Here is a 21,766-nt window from a genome sequence, read left to right on the forward strand (position 1 = left end):
TGAAATAGAAAAGGAGTTAATCCCCAACTTTTTCTATGAGGCTTATATCCAGCCTGGCAATCGATCTTATCTGACTTACAGACAGGTTAATAAATCAGCCTATTCCTGTTTCATAGATTCAGAAGACGTGAGACGCTTGCGTGGGAGACAAAGGACTTTTTTACTCTCAGGCACCAAAGCAACGTGAATGCCATCGTGCTTGTGACTGTTCCCCTTGTTCTCAAGTCCCATGGAAGTGACACAAAGGACCCAAACAGATGCTGACACATGCAGGGACCTGCATTACAGGAGAGGGGTCCTGAGTCTGGAAGACACACTGACTTGTGTGTCTGCTGACGTGGAGCCTGAATGAAAGTCAGGAACAAGGGTTTGGGTGTTAGCTCAGCTACTGATATAGTCCCAGCACAAGACAAATCACCTGTGTTTTCAGATCTCAGCTTCATTATCCATAAAGTCAGAGGATTCGGACAAGGTGATCTCTCAAGTCCCTTCCGACTCTATGATTTTAAGTGTCCATGTCCATGAACTAAAGAGGTTTGAAAAACAGAGGCTTAACTTATTTTATATAATGGAATTAAGAGCATGAAGTTAAAGACATGAGGAACTAACTCCTTTGGTCAACTTTTGGCCTGAAAGTATCAACCCCCCCAACGCTATGACTCATACATTACCTGGGGATCTATAACTTCCCGACACTTATATTTAAGATTTCAGATTTGTACTTCTCATAGTATTGTATTCTTTTCTTACCCATTAAAAAATATCTCTTGATGGTGAGAACAAATCAAGTAAATATACCTAGGTGTTTGTTTCTATGTGGCAAGTACCTAGCAGACATCCACATATATGGGTACATAACTATATTTACATATGTATGTGGGTGTATATATATGTTTGTGTATATATAAAAATATACAGGTGTGTGTGCATGTGTACACATTGATAAATACGTGCATACCTCAGAGACACTGCCCGTCTGATTCCAGACCATGGGAAAAAGAGCCACACCAATTTTTTGGTTTCCCAGTCCATATAAAAGTTATGTATTTAAAAACAATTCCACCAATAACACATGCTCTACATAACATCATGTTTGGCTTTGAGCTAGAAGAAAATCTGAAAAACAGTGGCTTAAACACAGAAAGGGCTCCTTTTTCTCACATATAAGACACTGTGTAGATAGGGAGTCCAAGGCTGCTGTAGCTGAAGCCCTGCAAGGTCATCAGGGCTTCAAACTCCTATTTCCTATTCTGCCTTCCTCAGCACGTGGCCTTTGCACTCATGTTTGCGTAATGGCTGCTGCCCCTCCAGCCATCACATTCTGATCCCAGGCAGGAAGAAAGGGAAACATCCAGAAGCCTTTCCCATAAGGCTTTGTCTTGTCTTGAGAAGGGATCCTTTCCCCAGACATGTCTGCCTATATCTTACTGGCTAGAACTAGGAAACATAGCTTTCCCTAGCTGCAAAGTTATTTGGGGGAAGTGGAGATATTTACATAGTAAGCTGGAAACCTGGATGACCATCTCCAACAAAACTGGAGTTCTGTTAGCAAGGAGGGAGGGGAGACTAGATCATAGTAAGCAACAAGCAGTTTCTGCCAGATGCCTACTGTAGAAAAGTTAGAAAAAAAGGAAGAGGCATTTCTCCATTCTTTTCGTTCCATTTATTTATTCCTTTGTTTAGCCTTTCTCCTTCTGTCTCCTGATCCATACGTTATTTGAAAAATAGAGATTTTCGTGGCCTTACCTCAGAGAGTTAAAGCGACATTGAGGCTATATATCCTTAAGTGATAGCTTTCTGACACAGATAACACCCCCTCCCACCCCCGACCCCGGGAGAATTTAGTAGCCCGAAGATAGAACCTTTAAGGGGAGAAAAATGTAGATAAGGGTTCGGGGCAAAAAACGGTTTCATGACGGACTGTCAGCATTTTATTTGGGTCACAAAACAGGCCATTTCCTGTCTTTGCGAAGCCCTACACTTCTTAAATCACTGCCCTGTAACCGGCGTGTGGAGACAGACTTGGTGGGGGCCACAGAGGCAGCAGCCCTCCCCGCCTGAGCGCCCGGTGGCTGTTTACTGATGGCTCTAGACACTGATTTCTCACCATTGTCACAGTCGCCGCGGGTTCTATTTTTGAGCGCCCGTGGGGGGCATATGGCACCACGTGGTGCAAAGTGCTTACTGTCCTGTTTCCGCTCCTGAATCCTCAGATGTCGCGCCCACACTGAGCTCAGCTCAGACGGCAAGCAATACTGTCCGCTGCTGTCAGCTGCCTAAAGTGAAAGCTTTTCATACTGTGGACATTCCCGGAAGGAATCTGATGAGACAGTGACACTACCGCTTTTTAGCTAAGTTTCTTCATCATTAATGGATTTGCTCAACAAGCCTATTAGCAGGTACTATTTTCTTGAGTTACGGAGCTCAGCAATGGCATCGCTGACTTCAAGGTTGGCCAGAGCCTTCGGGATTTGGAGGAAAAAGAGCTAATATTTATCAGTCCTGGGGACAGTCTTACACACTACTATGTATAAAAGAGATAACGAATAAGGAGCTGCTGTAGAGCACAGGGAACTCTATTCAATACTCTGTAATGGCCTCTATGGGCAAAGAATCTAAAAAAGAGCGGAGATATGTATACGTATAACTGAATCACTTTGCTGGACACCTGAAACTAACACAACATTGTAAATCAACTATACACCAATAAAAATGTTTTAAAAATAAAGATAAATGCTTTATGTTTCATTCTCGAATTATGTCTCTGAAGGTGTAATCAGTACACACATTTTGTAGATGAAGCAGCTGTTAGAAGAGTTTAGATGAGTTGTCCAAAGTCACATAAGCTGGTAAAAGATCAAAGCTGAACTGGAACCTGGGTCCTAATTTATTTATCTTTCAGCTACAGTACACTGTCCTTTAAGAAGTGTCATGATATTTCAGCAAGAGGTCACAAAACCCAACCCTCATTAGTGAATTGGGTTTAACCTAAACTGAAGGACCCTCACCTCTTATTGACATCAGTGGTTACCCCATATGAGCCAGAATAGGTGCTTTCACACAGTAAGTGAAGGGACTTAGGAAGTCTAACAGAATTCAGGAATAAGGCATATTAATTTCTTCAAGGTATATTATGTACTATGTACATTTAATGTAGCAGAACTACAATTACACTCTATCCTTGTTTATTGTGCTCTATTTCCCCTGTACATATTTGCATTTTTATTCTGCTTACTGACTTGACGAGTCCTCCCTCACAGTGATAGTTTTCCTCATAGTTTATCCTTGCTCTTCACCCTTCTTTCATTGAGTAGCAGTTCCTAGCGATGCTGTGTTTGATTCGTGCTTTCGTGCTTTTGTTCGAGTGCTTATCCTCATTCACATCAGCCTCAATCTCCTCCTCCATTTTTCCTGAGTGGTACTAACTGCACATTTATTTCCCGAGTATGTTTTAGAATCCTCCCTCTGCCCTCTGTATTTTACAATCGCAGATGGCTTTTCTTTAGCATTCTTATCTTCTCAGAGTCTCTGCTTGTTAGAGCTCGAGGCTCCGCCCACGTAGCGATTCAGGAAGAGCCTGCACGTCTGCGATTGTGATTGCTATGGAACCTGATCGTGCCTTCGGTTTCATAGGTGTCATGATTTTCCTTATGTCTAATAATTCCATCTGTCATGATTTTAAACTGTATTATAACTTTCAAAAGGAATCTTGAAGATCTTTTTTTGCATGCTCCCTTCTCTACAGATTTTGCTGTAAAGAGGCTGCTCTTTCCTGTAACCGTTCTCAGTAATGAAAAGTGTTTATACTAGAGACTAAACCCCCAAGTTGTAGCATTAACCTCTCCTGTTTCTGATGCCACACTCTCTGGACTCTAACCCCCATCTCCCAGCTGATAACATGAGACACACCATGTTTGTAGCTTTTCAAAGCATTCTTCATTAGCCTCATACTGTCTTGATATTCAGGCATTGCCTTTGACAAGCACGATTATTTAATAATGTAATATTCTGGCCCATGTACTTCCCTACGATTACGTGGTTAGAAAAAAATGATTAGCTATATAATATATTCTGATAGAGACTAAAATAAAATATAATAGCAGATCTAAATATAGTTTTGAAATAAATAGAGCAATTGAAGGAAAGAAAGCTTGCATAAGAACCAAGAAAAGAACACAGAGAGCCCTGGGACTAAACGTAAAGGAAGAGTAAAACAGCACCAGCTGTCCGTAAAATCATGAAAATTAAACATCAGGTTCTTGGCATATTTTACCGCACAGAATCATGATAGTTTTTAACCCATTTGAAAGAAAACCAGCAAGCATCAGCATCACCCACAGTAAACGGCCGAGCAGATAGTGAACAAGGCAGCCTGACATTCGACCTGCCCCCATCAAAACGCTGAGGCAGACAAGGGTCCAGGCGTACCAGCCTCAGCTGGGCTCAGGAGACAGTAGCACTAGGGGCCCAGCCTGGTGGGCAAAACTTTTGAGTCAAGAGAGGACACAGCAGGGGCTTAGGTGGGCTCTAAGTGTGTAAATCTGAGCACTTAAGATACTCTGGGGCAAGGCAGACCTGCTCCGCTTACAACGGATTCTGAGCACGGGAAATTCATAAAGCATGTAGTCGGAAACTGCATTATAGCACGTGCTCTTATTATCAGGTAGGTAGCATGTATGTGATGCGTACACTGACGGAAGGCTGCAGAGAAATAGGTCAGGAGTCAAGATAGTTAAGTGAAGACAGTCTATCTATATTACTTTTAAAAGCTTGGAAATCCTTGCCTTGACAAGAGGAAAGTTGAGTTTTTTATTTTACGTCATTTTTCTCGCATGATTTAAGCTTATCTATTTTTGCACTATTTCTCCATTGATAAGCAGCTCTGGTCGCTTCTTTTCATTGTGCTGCATAAGCACAACTCAGTGACAATGAAGGTTCCTGCTCCTCGCACATCTTGATTCTTTAAGCTCCCTTTTAGTAACTTCTGAACAATAAGTCTCTCTGTAGACAAGGCTTTTCCGTGTCCAAGAGTGGCCTTGTGCAGGGCTACCAATTACACATCCACCTGTGCATAAATATTTCCCTTAGAAACTAAGTCTAGGGAGGTCAGTTTACGTTGGCGCTCAGGGTGAATTGCTTTCATCAGCATATTACTGGCCTTCCCCTCTCCCGCCGCCCTTTCCTTCCCGCTGTGCCCCCAGCCACGACACCAGGGGACCGGAGGGACAAGGACTCTCTGAAGCCAGCCCGCGTGGACACGGGCCAGGGGTCGCGGCAGAGAGACAAGCCTCGAGCCCTCCACTCTCCTGGGGACCCATCGCTGCCTCTCAGCGGCTCGCCCCACCCACAGGCGTTGCAATGTGCGTCGTGGACCCTTTTCATACTCTCTGCCTTGCGCAATGCCTCCATCCAAGGCCTCCCCTCCTCAAACCTTGGGAGCTAGCTGTTCGTGGCTCACTCGCTCATGAATAGTTGTTTCTTAGGCTTTGAATAAAATACAGCCCGACATTCGTTCACTCAGCCGGCCGGAGAGCTTCCTTTGGAGAGCAGAATAGTTAGGGGGCCAAGAGCCTCACTGCCCGGGGACCCCAACCCCGGCCTCCACAGGCTGGTGAGGACTTGAGGACCGCTAAGCGCTCAGAAACAAGGTTCGTGACAGAGCCAGGAGAGGAGAATGGAAACCCTGGAGCCCAAGGAAAGGCCTTGGTGGGGAGGAGGATACCCAGCGGTGAGGGGACCTGCTGGCATCTGTGAGGCCGAGTCGGGGGCGGGGAAGGAGGGGGTTGGTCAGCAGGGTGAAGCGTTTTTAAGAAGGGACAGAAAGTTCACAAACAGTCCTCTCCACCCTGTAATTCGGAGCTGAAGCTTTCGGAAGCAAGTGAACTAGGAGTGGGAATTCCCGTCTAGGGAAAGGTAGCTAGCCGGCAACTCTGAAAGGGAAATTATATGAAGCCAGTGTTTGCTGGAATTAGAACAGGGGTCAGTAAGATGTTGCTACAAAGGGTCAGAGGGTACATGCTTTAGGCTTTGCCCGCTCTGAGGCAACACTGAAGACATTATGCAGGAATTTATATGGCAGAAGAGAAGACAAATTTGCACGGAGATTTTATGGATGACCTTCAAAATATAATGATGATAGTTAAGTTCGTTTTTAAAAATACAGGCCTACTAATGAGAAGAACGGAATTCTCTTTTGAGGGCATGGCACTTTGCTTAATTGAGGTTCAAACTTTTTCAACATTTTCAAAAGTTTTCACTACTGTCAGAATCAATTGCACATTTATCTGTTAATGTTGATCCAAAACGAGATCTTAAGTATTTCATCTTCAAAAATATCTTTTCACACTTACAGGTATCACCAAACACATGTCAGTAGAGGAATGTGTGATTTTTTAATTAAAAAGAAATTTTTGGCTGCACTGGGTCTTCGTTGCTGTGCGCGGGCTTTCTCTAGTTACAGCGAGCAGGGGCTACTCTTCGTTGTGGTGCGCGGGCTTCTCATTGCGGGGGCCTCTCTTGTTGCAGAGCACGGACTCTAGGCGTGCGGGCTTCAGTAGCTGCGGAACGTGGGCTCAGTAGTTGTGGCTCGCGGGCTCTAGAGCGCAGGCTCAGCAGTTGTGGCGGACGGGCTTAGTTACTATGCAGCATGTGGGATCTTCCCTGACCAGGGCTTGAACCCGTGTCCCCTGCGTTGGCAGGAAGATTCTTAACCACTGTGCCACCAGGGGAGCCCCAGAACATATGATTTTAATTGAGCATATTTATCGATTGGAAAGCATATAGAATTCCATTATATTTTTCTCTTGATGTTTGATTTTAGCATGCCATTATATTACATATTAGTAATTTCCAAAGGAAGACTACATGAAAGCTCCTCTGTTGCACCATTAATTGGATTTTAAAACATGGACGTCTTTTTCTTGCATTTGGATTAAGATCTGAAAAATGCTGCTAGAACTATATAATTTAAACTTGGAAGCTGTATCTACTTCTGCAAATTTGTGTGGAAATAGAGATCTTGTTTTTTGTTTTAACTTTTAATAGAACATGACATATACAAGGAAGCTTTATTTTGTTTCAAACAGCATTAGTCATCCTAGAAATGACTTTACTGCAGAATAAGTTTTGCATATAAGCACTCTTTCACCTTGTAATTTTATTTTATTTTTTTAATTTATTTATTTATTTATTTTTTTGCGGTATGCGGGCCTCTCACTGTTGTGGCCTCTCCCGTTGCGGAGCACAGGCTCCGGACACACAGGCTCAGCGGCCATGGCTCACGGGCTTAGTTGCTCCGCAGCATGTGGGATCTTCCCGGACCAGGGCACGAACCCGTGTCTCCTACATCGGCAGGCGGATTCTCAACCACTGCGCCACCAGGGAAGCCCTCACCTTGTAATTTTACATCAAATTCATTAAGAAATGTTATCCAGTCGGCACTAAAAGCCAATTTCCAACCATCCAGCGTTTGGTAATAGTAGTTGAGGGTAGTACTTCCAACCACTTAAAAGTAGAAGAGCCATTCTCAGCCTGTGCGCCGAACAGATACAGGCAGCGGGCAGGGTCTGGCCTGTGGGCCCTTGTTTGCCAACCTCTGACTTAGACTGTAGGGCCTCTGCAGTTGGACTCCCAATACTTACTGAGCCTTGTGACTTTGGGCAAATTATTTAACCTCCCTAAACCCTCTAACACAGGATAAGAGTTCTCCAGCTTCCTAGATTTGTAAGGATTAAATGAAGGGAGTGCCTGAAATACTGTAAACAATTAGTAAATAGTCTTTAGTAGTAAAATAGAAAAACCACCATAATGCTGTAAATGGATCAAATAATTCAACCATGTGAAATAAGACCGGGAGGGGTGGCAGGGGCGCGGGAACAAGGACTGGAGTTGCTCTTCTGGAATTGAAGCTAACGAAACGAACTCTGGGAGCCTGCTGTGGAGGACACCTGCCCATCACCCGTCACCCGCTACCTGCGTCCTTGTTGAGGGACTTCACTGTTCGAGTTACGGTAAGCGCTCTACTAATGCTGCCGTCATGACACTCTCTGTTTTGTTCTTTAGAACCACCTCAGGAGCTAGCTAGGCACTGATACCGCTGTATAGGCCAGGGAGTCAAGGCTGCCGTCCCGGAGCTGACCCACTTAGCTTCTGCCACCGTCCCCGCCCAGCTCACCCAACCTCACCAGTCCCTGGCGGTCGCTCCCCAGCTCAGCCCAGTTCTTGCTTCTCCAGAGTACCTGCCAGCGGAGGGCACGCTTCATGGGTTGCGCCCTCCTCAGACCTTGAAACTGCCTTGAAAGGTATTAAAGTCCTTATATATGACCTTTGACGGGACCTGACTATGTGCCTGCCCTCCTTCCACAGTGGGTGATCCTGAAACGGCAGGTGTGTCTTATTTCTTTCTGTGCGGACAGAGGTGACTAGTGAGCAGCCGTTCAGAAGAAAGTACTGAATTAAGTCCTGCATGAATGAAGGTCATTACATAAAGGAAGTCGTATTTTATTATTGTTCCTCACGAAAGACAGTGCTCTTCAGACCTTTATTTCATGCATTCGCTATTTTCATATTCTTTTTTATATTATAGTATTTATTTATAAACTAAAAGTAACCTTTTATAGAAAGAACACATAGATTAACGTGCACTCATGTTCAGGTCCCAAGTTTGCCATTAAAAAGCTACGGGGACTTAAGCAAAAAAGTTCACTTCTCTGTTCTTTCTTTTACTTCCTTATCTGAAAGTTATCTTTAAGATCAAACTCAATTCTGAAATTCTATGATACTTTTCAAAGCATAAGGTTTACTTTTTTTTTTTTTTTCCTTTAGCGGTACGCGGGCCTCCTCTCCCTTTGCGGAGCACAGGTTCCGGATGCGCAGGCTCAGGAGTTGTGGCTCACGGGCCCAGCCGCTCCGCGGCACGTGGGATCCTCCCGGACCGGGGCACGAACCCGCGTCCCCTGCATCGGCAGGCGGACTCTCAACCACTGCGCCACCAGGGAAGCCCAACTGTACAAGTTTTTAAACTGGACCTATCAAGTCATGTTATTTTTCAGCAGACTGTATTATGAACACTTCAAACTTTTGTCTAAAGCACTTTTATGGTGTTTGGAATCATAAAACAGCCTTAAACGTCCTCAGCACAAGAGCAGCAGGAAGGCCGGTTGAGAAACTTTGCCACAAACTTTTAATGGGCGTCTGTAGAGCATTAGGGTCCCCAGAAACATTCCGGGGCACTCCCCAGGAGTTCTGTGGGATACGGTTTCCCAAAGCTGTCCGGAAGTTCCGTGAGGTTAGCAACATTTTTGTGTCACTTAGGCAAGTGTGGCATCTGCAGGCTCTAATTTCCCGGGTCCAAGAAAAGAAAATATTGGTGATGGAAACCTTCTCCAGGGGCCTCTGTAGAAAGCAAGCTCACTGATCGCAAATAAACCATTGCTAAGACAGCAACAATTCTGTCGACTACGTTTAAAGACACAACATGCGGTTCCCAAATGCAATTTCAGTTTTCCAAAGAACAGTTTTCTCTTTTTCAGAAATGCCTGGGTGATTATTTTTTGCTGTTTGGTTTTGTTTTGCTTAAAAGGGCTGCTTAGTGTGCCTCCTTCCTCAACATGACAAAGGAAAAAAACAAGCAACCCAAGTATCCCCTGAGGGCCTCAAGAGATTGAGGACACGGTTTAAACACAAACAGGTGCTCCCGGGTTGCTGGTAAAGACTTTTCACATCAGGCTAAAATACTATTCCAACTCTGACCCAGTCAGATTGATTCAGATTAAATGTTATCTTTTTTCCTTAAGAATGTCTGTTTTCCACAGTGTTTTAAAGAAATCCCCTTAAAAATACTGAGACCTCAGTAATAAGATGTTAATCTCTTACATTAAGAATCGTATTAAATTTCCTTACAGTGGCCATTCTTGGGTTTTATTATGTTTGGCATATGAATTTTCTTTTGACAACTACTATGATTAAAATTACTGACTCTCTGCTTTCTAAATTTGTGCTATTAGGCCTTAGTGTATGTATGTGTATTTATTTATTTTTAGACAAGAAATTAATAAGAACTTGGCACCAGGACCAGCAATGGCGTCAATATTGTAGGACATTTACATACAGTTTTGGCTATGTAGGGAAGGAAAATAATTTTCCTTTACCCTTTTGAATTCTTAGCTGAAACCTCTGTAATAAAAGACAGATTAACCAGAATAAAACACACAGGCATTTGATTAACATGCAGACCTCAGTGTATACATGGGAGATGCCCAGGGAAAAATGAGTGACTCCCTGAGTGGCTTAGAACTCAGGCTTAAATACCATCTTAATAGGGAAAAGGGAGGGGAACTGTGCCCTCTTAGGGGAGAGGAAATCATTTTTAGGAAGATGAATGGGCCCTTAAAAGAGCAGATGGGAAGTGTGCTAGTTAGTGACAAAGTGTGTCTAGATGTGGTGTCCCCTTCTAGTTTCCTCTCCTGTGACAACAGTCCATCTTCCCTGGTTCATGAAACTCCTGAGACGGGATTTATGACAATTGATTCCTTTTGGAGGATCTGTCTTGAGGCAGATAAAGGGGTTCAGGGAAAGCCTCTCCCTGCATTGCTGTTTTCCAAGTGCCTACAGCTCCCAGTAATCAATACTCCAAAGTGGAGACTTTGGGGTGTCCTGTTCTGTGACCCTACATCAGCTCTACATCTCTCCTATATTCCTCGTAGGTAAGACATACATGGTTCAAATATGTGTAATCCCTTAGAAACGATATGATTTTCCCAGTTTAATTAAAAGTTTATAAGTGGGCTTCCCTGGTGGCGCAGTGGTTGAGAGCCCGCCTGCCGATGCAGGGGACACAGGTTCGTGCCCCGGTCCGGGAAGATCCCATGTGCCGCGGAGCGGCTGGGCCCGTGAGCCGTGGCCGCTGAGCCTGCGCGTCCGGAGCCTGCGCTCCGCAACAGGAGAGGCCGCGACAGTGAGAGGCCCGCGTACCGCAAAAAAAAAAAAAAAAGTTTATAAGTAACATTGTGACTACTTTTATCTGTAAAATTTATACTCTAAAGTTGCAAAAAAAATCTTTTCAGGATAATCATTTTGGGAAAATGAAGGATGGGCTTAAATCTGGGGTTTGTTTATTGTGAGCATCCTACCAGATTACGAGCTTTTCTATATCATCAAGGCTGTATCCTCAACACTTAGACGGATGACTGATTATATTACGCATTCAATAACGCTCTGTTGACTGGAAGATCATTAAACTATACACACCATGTGTTGACCCAGGGGTCAGCACACTAGGGTCCAATCTGGCCCATGGCCTGTTTTGATAGGTCCTGCAAGCTAAGAAGGTCTCTATATTTTTTAAGGGTTTTTAAAATAACAAGGAAGAATATGTGACAGAGACTACATGCTGCACAAAGTCTAAAATATTTACCACCTGGCCCTTTACAGAAGAACATTTGCCACGTTTAAAATCTTTATTCTTAAATACACACCTATTTTTTAGACATACTTTAGCCAGAACTCAGACCAATTTGCGGAGTAAGGTTATCCGGGGTGGGAGACCCTAGTATTGCCTATTCGAAGTCATCCTCCTTCTCTCTTATTAACAGAACTCCTATTGTGTACTCACCTCTCGGGGTGAAATGCAGTAGGTCAAAGCCGGTCTGGGCAATCCCAGTCGTCTCTACCAGGGATTTGTCTGGGGTAGACGTGTGACTCAGTCCTGGAAGATGAAACAGAAGGGGAAATGTTCAGGGAGACACCTGGGAAGGATCTTACTCTTCTTTTGGAAGCAAACAGAGAGAAAGAAATATACATTTGCTCTCGCTTTGTTCCGTCTTTCTTGGGACACAGTTATGTGCTGATGTGTTTTGGATCCTTAGCTGTCATCTTTTAACCATGAGTGAAAGATCAAACAATTCACAGTGATGCTGGCCTCACACTGTGTCACTGCTGGGCTCCTTGACCTCAGCACCACCCACCTCCAGTTTCCTTGTTATTTGGTAAAACATCACGGCTTTTCGGTTCAGGCCATTAATTGTGTGTTGTCATACTTGCTGCGAAAATATCCGGATTCATTCAGGTTGTAAATCTGTTCTATTAATGAGCTAGAGTGAATTATTAAAAGTTTGTTTGGAATGAGGAGCTTTCTCAAATGACTTAGGATCGTGAGTGAAATGATAGTATAAGAGGGATTATAGACAGGGATTAATATAACCTGGTATTGCATTATCTTGGACATAAGCATTTGGGCTTAAATTTGTATAAGAAGTAGCCACTTGGAGAGCAGAGTGAATTCGACCATGAAATCAATTTAATTTTCCTTTCTGATTAAGAAGTAAGTGTGTGTGTGGGTGTATGTGTGTGCATGTTCTGTAGGAACATGGAATGCATGGATTACACCTAACTAGAGATTGTTCAGAACATACCAGACTAGGAATTAAGGAGGAAAACACCTTTGACCTCTCAAAAAGGACGTTACAAATCCATGCTCTAAAGTTCAGGCTTCTGAATTTCATTAAGACCCCCAAGTCCCTCCCTCAAAGCTTGTTTCCAGAATGAATAAAAACGCAATGCTAGGAGTCAAGATGGCGGACCAGGAGGATGCAGAATTTAAGGCTCCGCACAACTAGGGCACCTACCAGGCCCCGCTTGGGGACCACGGACACCTAAGGAAATGGGAGGAACCCCCAGAGACCAGGTAGGATGTGGGGTGTCGGTGGGAGTGAGAGGGGAGGAGAAGTGGAGGCGGGAAGGTACTGGCGCCCTGAGGGGTGGCTGGGGGAGGGGAAGGGGGAACTTGGGGGAACCACTGGGAGGGTGGAGGATCAAAAGGGAGCATGGCCAGGTTTCCCCTGCCCTCTCGGGCCCCCAGGAGCCTACTGAGATCCCGGGCCTGATCCTCTGCCCAGCAGGCCCCCTCCAGCGGCGCAGGTCCTGAGGGAGAGGGAGGGAGGGAAGGGGGAGCAAAAGTAAAGGCCGGACCTACGGGACTGGCACTCCTGGGGGTTGGTTGGGGGAGGGGAGGAGTTCCTACACCCAGGGACCCACCCACGGTGAGGGGTGCAGCGGCAACAGGGGAGACCCTGGGGGACGGGGGGGCGTGCAGAGGAACAGAAGGGAGCCGGGCCAGTGCTTTCCCTGTCCACTTAGGCACCGGGAAGCCTGTTGGGCTCTCGGGCCTAATCCTCTGCCCTTGGAGCCTCCCTCCTGCCATGCAGAGCCCAAGCCCCTCCCCTACGCCCCACCCAGGGTCCCGCCTCTACACTCGGAGACCCCCTTGGAGACCCCCTACAATGCGCTGGGCCTAAACCCTACCCACACACCCTCACCCTGGGCCCTACCTCCAAACTCCGGAACTACACACTCTAGAGGCCCTCCTTCCACATGCTGCCTCTCCCCTTCCAACAGGTCCTAAGCAGTGGCCCCACCCCACTCTTGAACTTCGCCCCGCCTAGGCCCCGCCCCACCCTTAACCCCGCCCCTGCCTAAACTCCACCCCTACCTAAACTCCACCCCCACAGCAAAGACGTTTTGGTTTTCTTTTTCATCTTTTAGATTGGGGTTCTATTTTACCTTGTTGATTCACTGTTGTTGATTCTTTTATATTTTTATTTTTCCTAATAAATCTTTTATTTTTCTAATTTTATTTTATTCTTTATACTCTGTTAGTGATCTCTCCTTTTGGCTTGTTCCCCCCGCCCCTTTTTTTTTCTTTTTTCTCTTGTGGTTTTATTTCACCTTGTTGCAGTTGTTTCAATTATAGTTTTATTTTTCCTAATATATTTTTTATCTTTCTAATTTTATTTTGTTTTTTATTCTTGATATTGCACTGCTCCTTTTTTTCCCTTCTTTCTTCCTTTTTTTTTTTCTACAGTGCCACGAAGCTTGTGGGATCTTGGTTCCCAGGCCAGAGGTTGGGTCCAAGCTCCTGTAGTGGGAGCTCTGAGTCCAAACCACTGGACTAACAGAGAACCTCAGATCCCAGGGAATATCAATCAGAGTGAGGCCTCTCGGAGGTCCTCATCTCGGCACCAAGACCCAGCTCTATCCAACTGCCTGCAAACTCCAGTGCTGGGCGCCTCAAGCCAAACAACCAGTAAGACAGGAATACAGCACAACCCATCAAAAAAAAAAAAACAATGAAATGACAAAAAAATTTGTTACAGACGAAGAAGCAAGGTAAAAACTTACAAGACCAAATAAATGAAGATGAAATAGGCAACCTAGCTGAAAAAGAATTCAGAGTAATGATAGTAAAGATGATCCAATACCTCAGAAATAGAATGGAGAAAAGATAAGAAACATGTAACAAGGATCTAGAAGAACTAAAGAGAAAGCAAACAGTGATGAACAACACAATTACTGAAATTAAAAATACTCTAAAAGGAATCAATAACAGAATAACTGAGGCAGAAGAACGGATAAGTGAGCTGGAAGATAAAATGGTGGACGTAACTGCCAAGGAGCAGAATAAAGAAAAAAGAATGAAAAGAATTGAGGACAGTCTCAGAGACCTCTGGGACAACATTAAACACACCAACATTCGAATTATAGGGGTCCCAGAAGAAGAAGAGAGAAAGAAAGGGTCTGAGAAAATATTTGAAGAGATTATAGTCAAAAACTTCCTTAATATGGGAAAGGAAATAATCAAGTCCAGGAAGCACAGAGAGTCCCATACAGAATAACCTCAAAGAGAAACACACTGAGACACATATTAATCAAACTATTAAAAATTAAATACAAAGAAAAAATATTGAAAGTAGCAAGGGAAAAGCAACAAATAACATACAAGGGAATCCCCATAAGGTGAACAGCTGATGTTTCAGCAGAAACTGTGCAAGCCAGAAGGGAGTGGCAGGACATATTTAAAGTGATGAAAGGGAAAAACCTACAACCGAGATTACTGTACCCAGCAAGGATCTCATTCAGATTCAACAGACAAAACCTTTACAGATAAGCAAAAGTTAAGAGAATTCAGCACCACCAAACAAGCTTTGCAAGAAATGCTAAAGGAACCTCTCTAGGCAGGAAACACAAGGGAAGGAAAAGACCTACAAAAACAAACCCAAAACAATTAAGAAAATGGTAATAGAAACATATATATCGATAATTACCTTAAACGTGAATGGATTAAATGCTCCAACCAAAACACATAGACTGGCTGAATGGATACAAAAACAAGACCCGTACATATGCTCTCTACAAGAGACACATTTCAGACCTAGGGATGCATACAGACTGAAAGTGAGGGGATGGAAAAGGATATTCCGTGCAAATGGAAATCAAAAGAAAGCTGGAGTAGCAATTCTCATATTGGACAAAATAGACTTTAAAATAAAGACTACTACAAGAGACAAGGACACTACATAATGAACAAGGGATCAATCCAAGAAGAAGATATAACAATTGTAAATATTTATGCACCCAACATAGAAGCACCTGAATACATAAGGCAAACGCTAACAGCCATAAAAGGGGAAATTGAAAGTAACACAATAATAGTAGGGGACTTTAACACCCCACTTCCACCAATGGACAGATCATCCAAAATGAAAATAAATAAGGAGACACAAGCTTTAAATGACACATTAAACAAGATGGACTTAATTGATATTTATAGGACATTCCATCCAAAAACAACAGAATACACATTTTTCTCAAGTGCTCATGGAACATTCTCCAGGATAGACCATATTTTGTGTTACAAATCAAGCTTTGGTAACTTTAAGAAAACTGAAATCATATCAAGTATCTTTTCCAACCACAACACTATGAGACTAGATATCAGTTAAAGGAAAAAAACTGTAAAAAATACAAACACATGGAGGCTAAACAATATGCTACTAAATAACCAAGAGATCACTGAAGAAATCAAAGAGGAAATAAAAAATTACCTAGAAACAAATGACAATGACACAGTGGCCCAAAACCTATGGGATGCAGCAAAAGCAGTTCTAAGAGGGAAGTTTATAGCCATACAATCCTACCTCAAGAAACAACAAAAATCTCAAAGAAGCAACCTAACCTTACACGTAAAGCAATTAGAGAAAGAACAACAAAAAAACCCAAAGTTAGGAAAGAAATCATAAAGATCAGATCAGAAATAAATGAAAAAGAAATGAAAGAAAGAATAGCAAAGTTCAATAAAACTAAAAGCTGGTTCTTTGAGAAGATAAACAAAATTGATAAACCATTAGCCAGACTCATCAAGAAAAAAAGAGAGAACACTCAAATCAGCAGAATTAGAAATGAAAAAGGAGAAGTAACAATTGACACTGCAGAAATACAAAGGATCATGAGAGATTACTACAAGCAACTATATGCCAATAAAATGGACAACCTGGAGGAAATGGACAATTTCTTAGAAAAGCAAAACCTTCCAAGACTGAACAAGGAAGAAATAGAAAACATAAACAGACCACTCACAAGCACTGAAATTGAAATTGTGATTAAAGTCTTCCAACAAACAAAACAGGACCAGATGGCTTCACAGGCAAATTCCCTCAAACGTTTAGAGAAGAGCTAACACCTATCCTTCTCAAACTCTTCCAAAATATAGCAGAGGGAGGAACACTCCCAAACTCATTCTACGAGGCCACGATCACCCTGATACCAAAACCAGACAAAGATGTCACAAAAAAAGAAAACTACAGGCCATTATCACTGATGAACATAGGTGCAAAAATCCCCAACAAAATACTAGCAAACAGAATCCAACAGCACATTAAAATAAAAGGATCATATACCATGGTCAAGTGGGGTTTATCCCAGGAATGCAAGGATTCTTCAATATGCACAAATCAATCAATGTGATACACCATATTAACAAAATGAAGGATAAAAACCATATGATCATCTCAATAGATGCAGAAAAAGATTTTGACAAAATCCAACACCAATTTATGATAAAAACTCTCCAGAAAGTGGGCACAGAGGGAACCTACCTCAACATAATAAAGGCCATATATGACAAACCTACAGCCAACATCATTCTCAATGGTGAAAAACTGAAAGCATTTCCTCTAAGATCAGGAACAGGACAAGGTTGCCCACACTCACCACTATTATTCAACATAATTTTGGAAGTTTTAGCCACAGAAATCTGAGAAGAAAGAAAAATAAAAGGAATCCAAATCAGAAAAGAAGAAGTAAAGCTGTCACTGTTTGCAGATGACATGATACTATACATAGGAAATCCTAAAGATGGTATCAGAAAACTATTAGAGCCAATCAATGAATTTGGTAGAGTAGCAGGAGACAAAATTAATGCACAGAAATCTCTTGCATTCCTATACACTAATGATGAAAAATCTGAAAGAAAAATTAAGGCAACACTCCCATTTACCACTGCAACAAAAAGAATAAAATACCTAGGAATAAACCTACCTAAGGAGACAAAAGACCTGTATGCAGAAAACTATAAGACTGTGATGAAAGAAATTAAAGATGATACAAACAGATGGAGAGATATATTATGTTCTTGGATTGGAAGAATCAACATTGTGAAAATGACTATACCACCCAAAGCAATCTACAGATCCAATGAAATCCCTATCAAACTACCAATGGCACTTTTCACAGAACTAGAACAATAAATTGCACAATTTGTATGGAAACACAAAAGACCCTGAATAGCCAAAACGATCTTGAGGAAGAAAAATGGAGCTAGAGGAATCAGGCTCCTGGACTTCAGACTATGCTACAAAGCTACAGTAATCTAGACAGTATGGTACTGGCACAAAAACAGAAATATAAATCAATGGAACAGGATAGAAAGCCCAGAGATAAACCCATGCACATATGGTCACCTTATTTTTGATAAAGGAGGCAAGAGTATACAAAGGAGAAAAGAAGGCCTCTTCAGTAAGTGGTGCTGGGAAAACTGGACAGCTACATGTAAAAGAATGAAATTAGAACACTCCCTAACACCATACACAAAAAGAAACTCAAAATTGGTTAGAGACCTAAATGTAAGACTGGGCACTATAAAACTCTTAGAGAAAAACATAGGAAGAACACTCTAGGACATATATCACAGCAAGATCCTTTTTGACCCACTTCCTAGAGAAATGGAAATAAAAACAAAAATAAACACATGGGACCTAATGAAACTTAAAAGCTTTTGCACAGCAAAGGAAACCTTAAACAATACGAAAAGACAACCCTCAGAATGGGAGAAAATATTTGCAAATGAAACAACTGACAGAGGATTTATCTCCAAAATATACAAGCAGCTCATGCAGCTCCATATCAAAAGAACAAACAACCCAATCCAAAAATGGGCAGAAGACCTAAATAGACATTTCTCCAAGGAAGATATTCAGATTGCCAACAAACACATGAAACAATGCTCAACATCACTAATCATTAGAGAAATGCAAGTCAAAACTATCAGCACACACCAGTCAGAATGGCCATCATCAAAAAATCTACAAAGGGCTTCCCTGGTGGCGCAGTGGTTGAGAGTCTGCCTGCCAATGCAGGAGACACGGGTTCGTGCCCCGGTCCGGGAAGATCCTACATGCCGCGGAGCGGCTGGGCCCGTAAGCCATGGCCTCTGAGTCTGCGCGTCCGGAGCCTGTGCTCCGTCCGCAACGGGAGAGGCCACAAACAGTGAGAAGCCTGCGTACCGCCAAAAAAAAAAAAAAAAAAAAAAAAAAAAAATCTACAAAGAAACGCTGGAGAGGGTGTTGAGAAAAGGGAACCGTCATGCACTGTTGGTGGGAATGTAAATTGATACAGCCATTATGGAGAAAAGCATGGAGGTTCCTTAAAAAACTAAAAATAGAACTACCACATGACCCAACAATCCTACTACTGGGCATATGTCCTGAGAAAACCATCATTCAAAGAGAGTCGTGTATCACAGTGTTCATTGCAGCCCTATTTACATTAGCCAGGACATGGAAGTAACCTAAGTGTCCATTGAGAGATGAATGGATAAAGAAGATGTGGCACATATATACAATGGAATATTACTCAGCCATTAAAAGAAATGAAATTGAGTTATTTGTAGTGAGGTGTGTGAACCTAGAGACTGTCATACAGAATGAAGTAAGTCAGAAAGAGATAAACAAATACTGTATACTAATACATATATATGGAATCTAAAAATATGTATGGTTCTGAAGAAGCTAGGGGCAGGACAGGAATAAAGACTCAGATGTAGAGAATGGACATGAGGACAGAGGGAAGGGGAAGGGTAAGTTGGGATGAAGTAAGAGAGTAGCAGTGACATATATACACTACGAAATGTAAAATAGATAGCTAGTGGGAAGCAGCCACATAGCACAGGGAGATCACCTCGGTGCTTTGAGACCACCTAGAGGGGTGGGATAAGGAGGGTGGGAGGGAGGCTCAAGAGGGAGGGGATATGGTGATATATGTATCCATATAGCTGATTCACTTTGTTATACAGCAGAAACTAACACAACACTGTAAAGCAATTATACTCCAATAAAGATGTTAAAAAAAATGCAATGCTATCTTGATGCTATTTTACCCTGTTTCTTTATTTTGACATTCCAACTTCGTAAGTTGCATTTTCACTGCCACATAGGCAACTTCCCAGGGCTCACAAGAGTAACACTCTTCAGACTTCTATTAACTCTTCATTAGCTTTGTTAACGATTGCAAAGCCTGCTACATACTAACATTCATTTTAGTTGCATTGCGTATTTTCTGAAAGCTTTCAAGTCATTTTTATGATTGACGCAAATAACAGTTTGGATGCACATTCCACATTCTCATCCATCTCTGACTCGTATTACTTTTTATTATTGGTTAATCTATAAAATTTTATGCATTATTTTATTCCTGTTCATTCTTGTGAACTTTGAACTACCTGTCAGGGGTCCATACTTCCAGAATTTGTGAAGAGACAACTCCTTGCCCCCCACCAAACTGCTCTCACAGAACAAATTAAGGAGAGAAAATTTCTGTATCTCAAGAAAAAAGGGGTACATTTCTATAATGAAATTCTAACATGTACATAGTGCTGTACAGTATAAAGTGCATTCATATTTCTTATTTTATCCTCATAAGAACTCCGTAAAATCAACAGGTGTGGCTTTCTGTATGTTTTGTATTGAAAAAGCCAGTGCTCAGAAAGTTTGAGACTTCCTCAAGTCACTCTCCTTTGAAGAAACAGATTCTAGCTCTGAATCCATGTCTCCTAATTCTAACCTCTAACAGAAGGAGGGCACTTGAACTGTTTTTTTTTTTTTAAATTAATTAATTTAATTTATTTATTTTTGGCTGCATTGGGTCTTTGCTGCTGTGCGCGGGCTCTCTCTAGTTGCGGTGAGCAGGGGCTACTCTTCATTGCAGCGCGCAGGCTTCTCATTGCAGTGGCTTCTCTCACTGCGGAGCATGGGCTCTAGGCACATGGGCTTCAGTAGTTGTGGCACATGGGCTCAGTAGTTGTGGCCCATGGGCTTAGTGGCTCTGCGGCATGTGGGATCTTCCTGGACCAGGGATCGAACACATGTCCCCTGCATTGGTAGGTGGATTCTTAACCACTGCACCACCAGGGAAGCCCTGAACTGACTTTTTGATGATGGTATTGCCACCATCTTTTTGAATGACTTTTGGAAATGATTAATTTTTGAAACAGAATTTTTGTCAGAGGTGGCCAATTAATTAGGCTGACCTACATCTGACATTTTCACTGAAATCAGGGAGCCTATTTAAAAATTTCTCCATCCATTTCTCTTTTAAAAACATGTAGGAAAAATGTTCATCCCTCATTAGGAATACGTAGAAATGTTTTGGAAATGTGTGAACACAGTATGTAAAATCAGTGTAGTATACAACTATAAATTCTATGGGTGTAATGTGTCAGATTGTCAATGTCAATGGGAGATTGTAATAAAAAGTGTAAACATGAAGGTCCCCAGTTAATTTGCCATGCTATCTTTTTTCACTTGTATTCTCAGTAGATGACAGAATTCTGCGTACCTGCCTGTCAGGTTTTCGTGGTGGTCCACATATGTTCAATGTCGTTCCATTTTAATTAACCTCAAGATTCTAGTTTATGTGGTAGATCTGGGTTCCCTAATTATTTTCATAAACTAGTGATCTTCCCAGAAACAAAGCGTGAGAGAAGATGCAAGCCATCAGAGCCACTGCTAAATCTCACACAAATAGGCAAGGGTACTAGAAAACGTAACAAACTACTGTTGTTTTTTTTTTTTTAAGACGCTCATATTATTTAATTTTTGCTGAATGGTGTTAGAGTTAACTCTAGAAATGACTCAGGGGCTAATTCTTTTTCTTTCTGGACGTCTGTCTATTTATCTATATGTATATTTTAAAGCATATTAAAGAAAATATAACCTATGGTAATAGTGTTCATCTTTATAACGTATGTGAAAAATTATTCTTGTTTTATCCTCTCAGGATAGTTAAGATGCAATTGAATTCACTGTTGCTCACATGCTGGCCTTGACAGAGAAAAAAGAGAGAAAAGCCAGGATTATCTTCAGAATCAAAGCTTCACTACTGAGATAAAATGAAAGAGACTTTACCGCTCTTTATGTAATTAAATGCAATCATTATTATGAAAATTTTTCTGCACAGCTGTTAGGATGAAAAAAAATTTGCATTATCAGTAATCCCTTTATATCTTTGACATGCTTCATAGCTCCTTATATATTCCCTAGTCTGAAAATGAAAGAGAATTTGAAACCTTCCATAGGTAAGTGTTGCTTATTTGTTGCCTTAATAGCAATTCTATACGGTGTGTGTTTGTTGTTTTTAACTCGGCGAACCTTTCAAATGA

At 42.1% G+C, this 21,766-nt stretch overlaps 1 protein-coding gene across 5 annotated transcripts in view; it reads right to left on the bottom strand.

Moving 5' to 3' along the window:
• Nucleotides 1–21,766, bottom strand: part of NEIL3 (nei like DNA glycosylase 3) — a 389,514-nt gene that overhangs the window by 52,648 nt on the left and 315,100 nt on the right. For all 5 annotated transcript variants that reach the window (XM_067022467.1, XM_067022468.1, XM_067022466.1 and 2 more), the window contains one exon: nt 11,612–11,704. The gene's annotated coding sequence lies outside the window, so the exon portion shown is untranslated. The remainder of the gene's footprint in view (nt 1–11,611; nt 11,705–21,766) is intronic.

This window comes from Kogia breviceps, chromosome 20 (assembly GCF_026419965.1).
Source record: "Kogia breviceps isolate mKogBre1 chromosome 20, mKogBre1 haplotype 1, whole genome shotgun sequence".
Lineage (NCBI taxonomy): Eukaryota > Metazoa > Chordata > Mammalia > Artiodactyla > Physeteridae > Kogia > Kogia breviceps.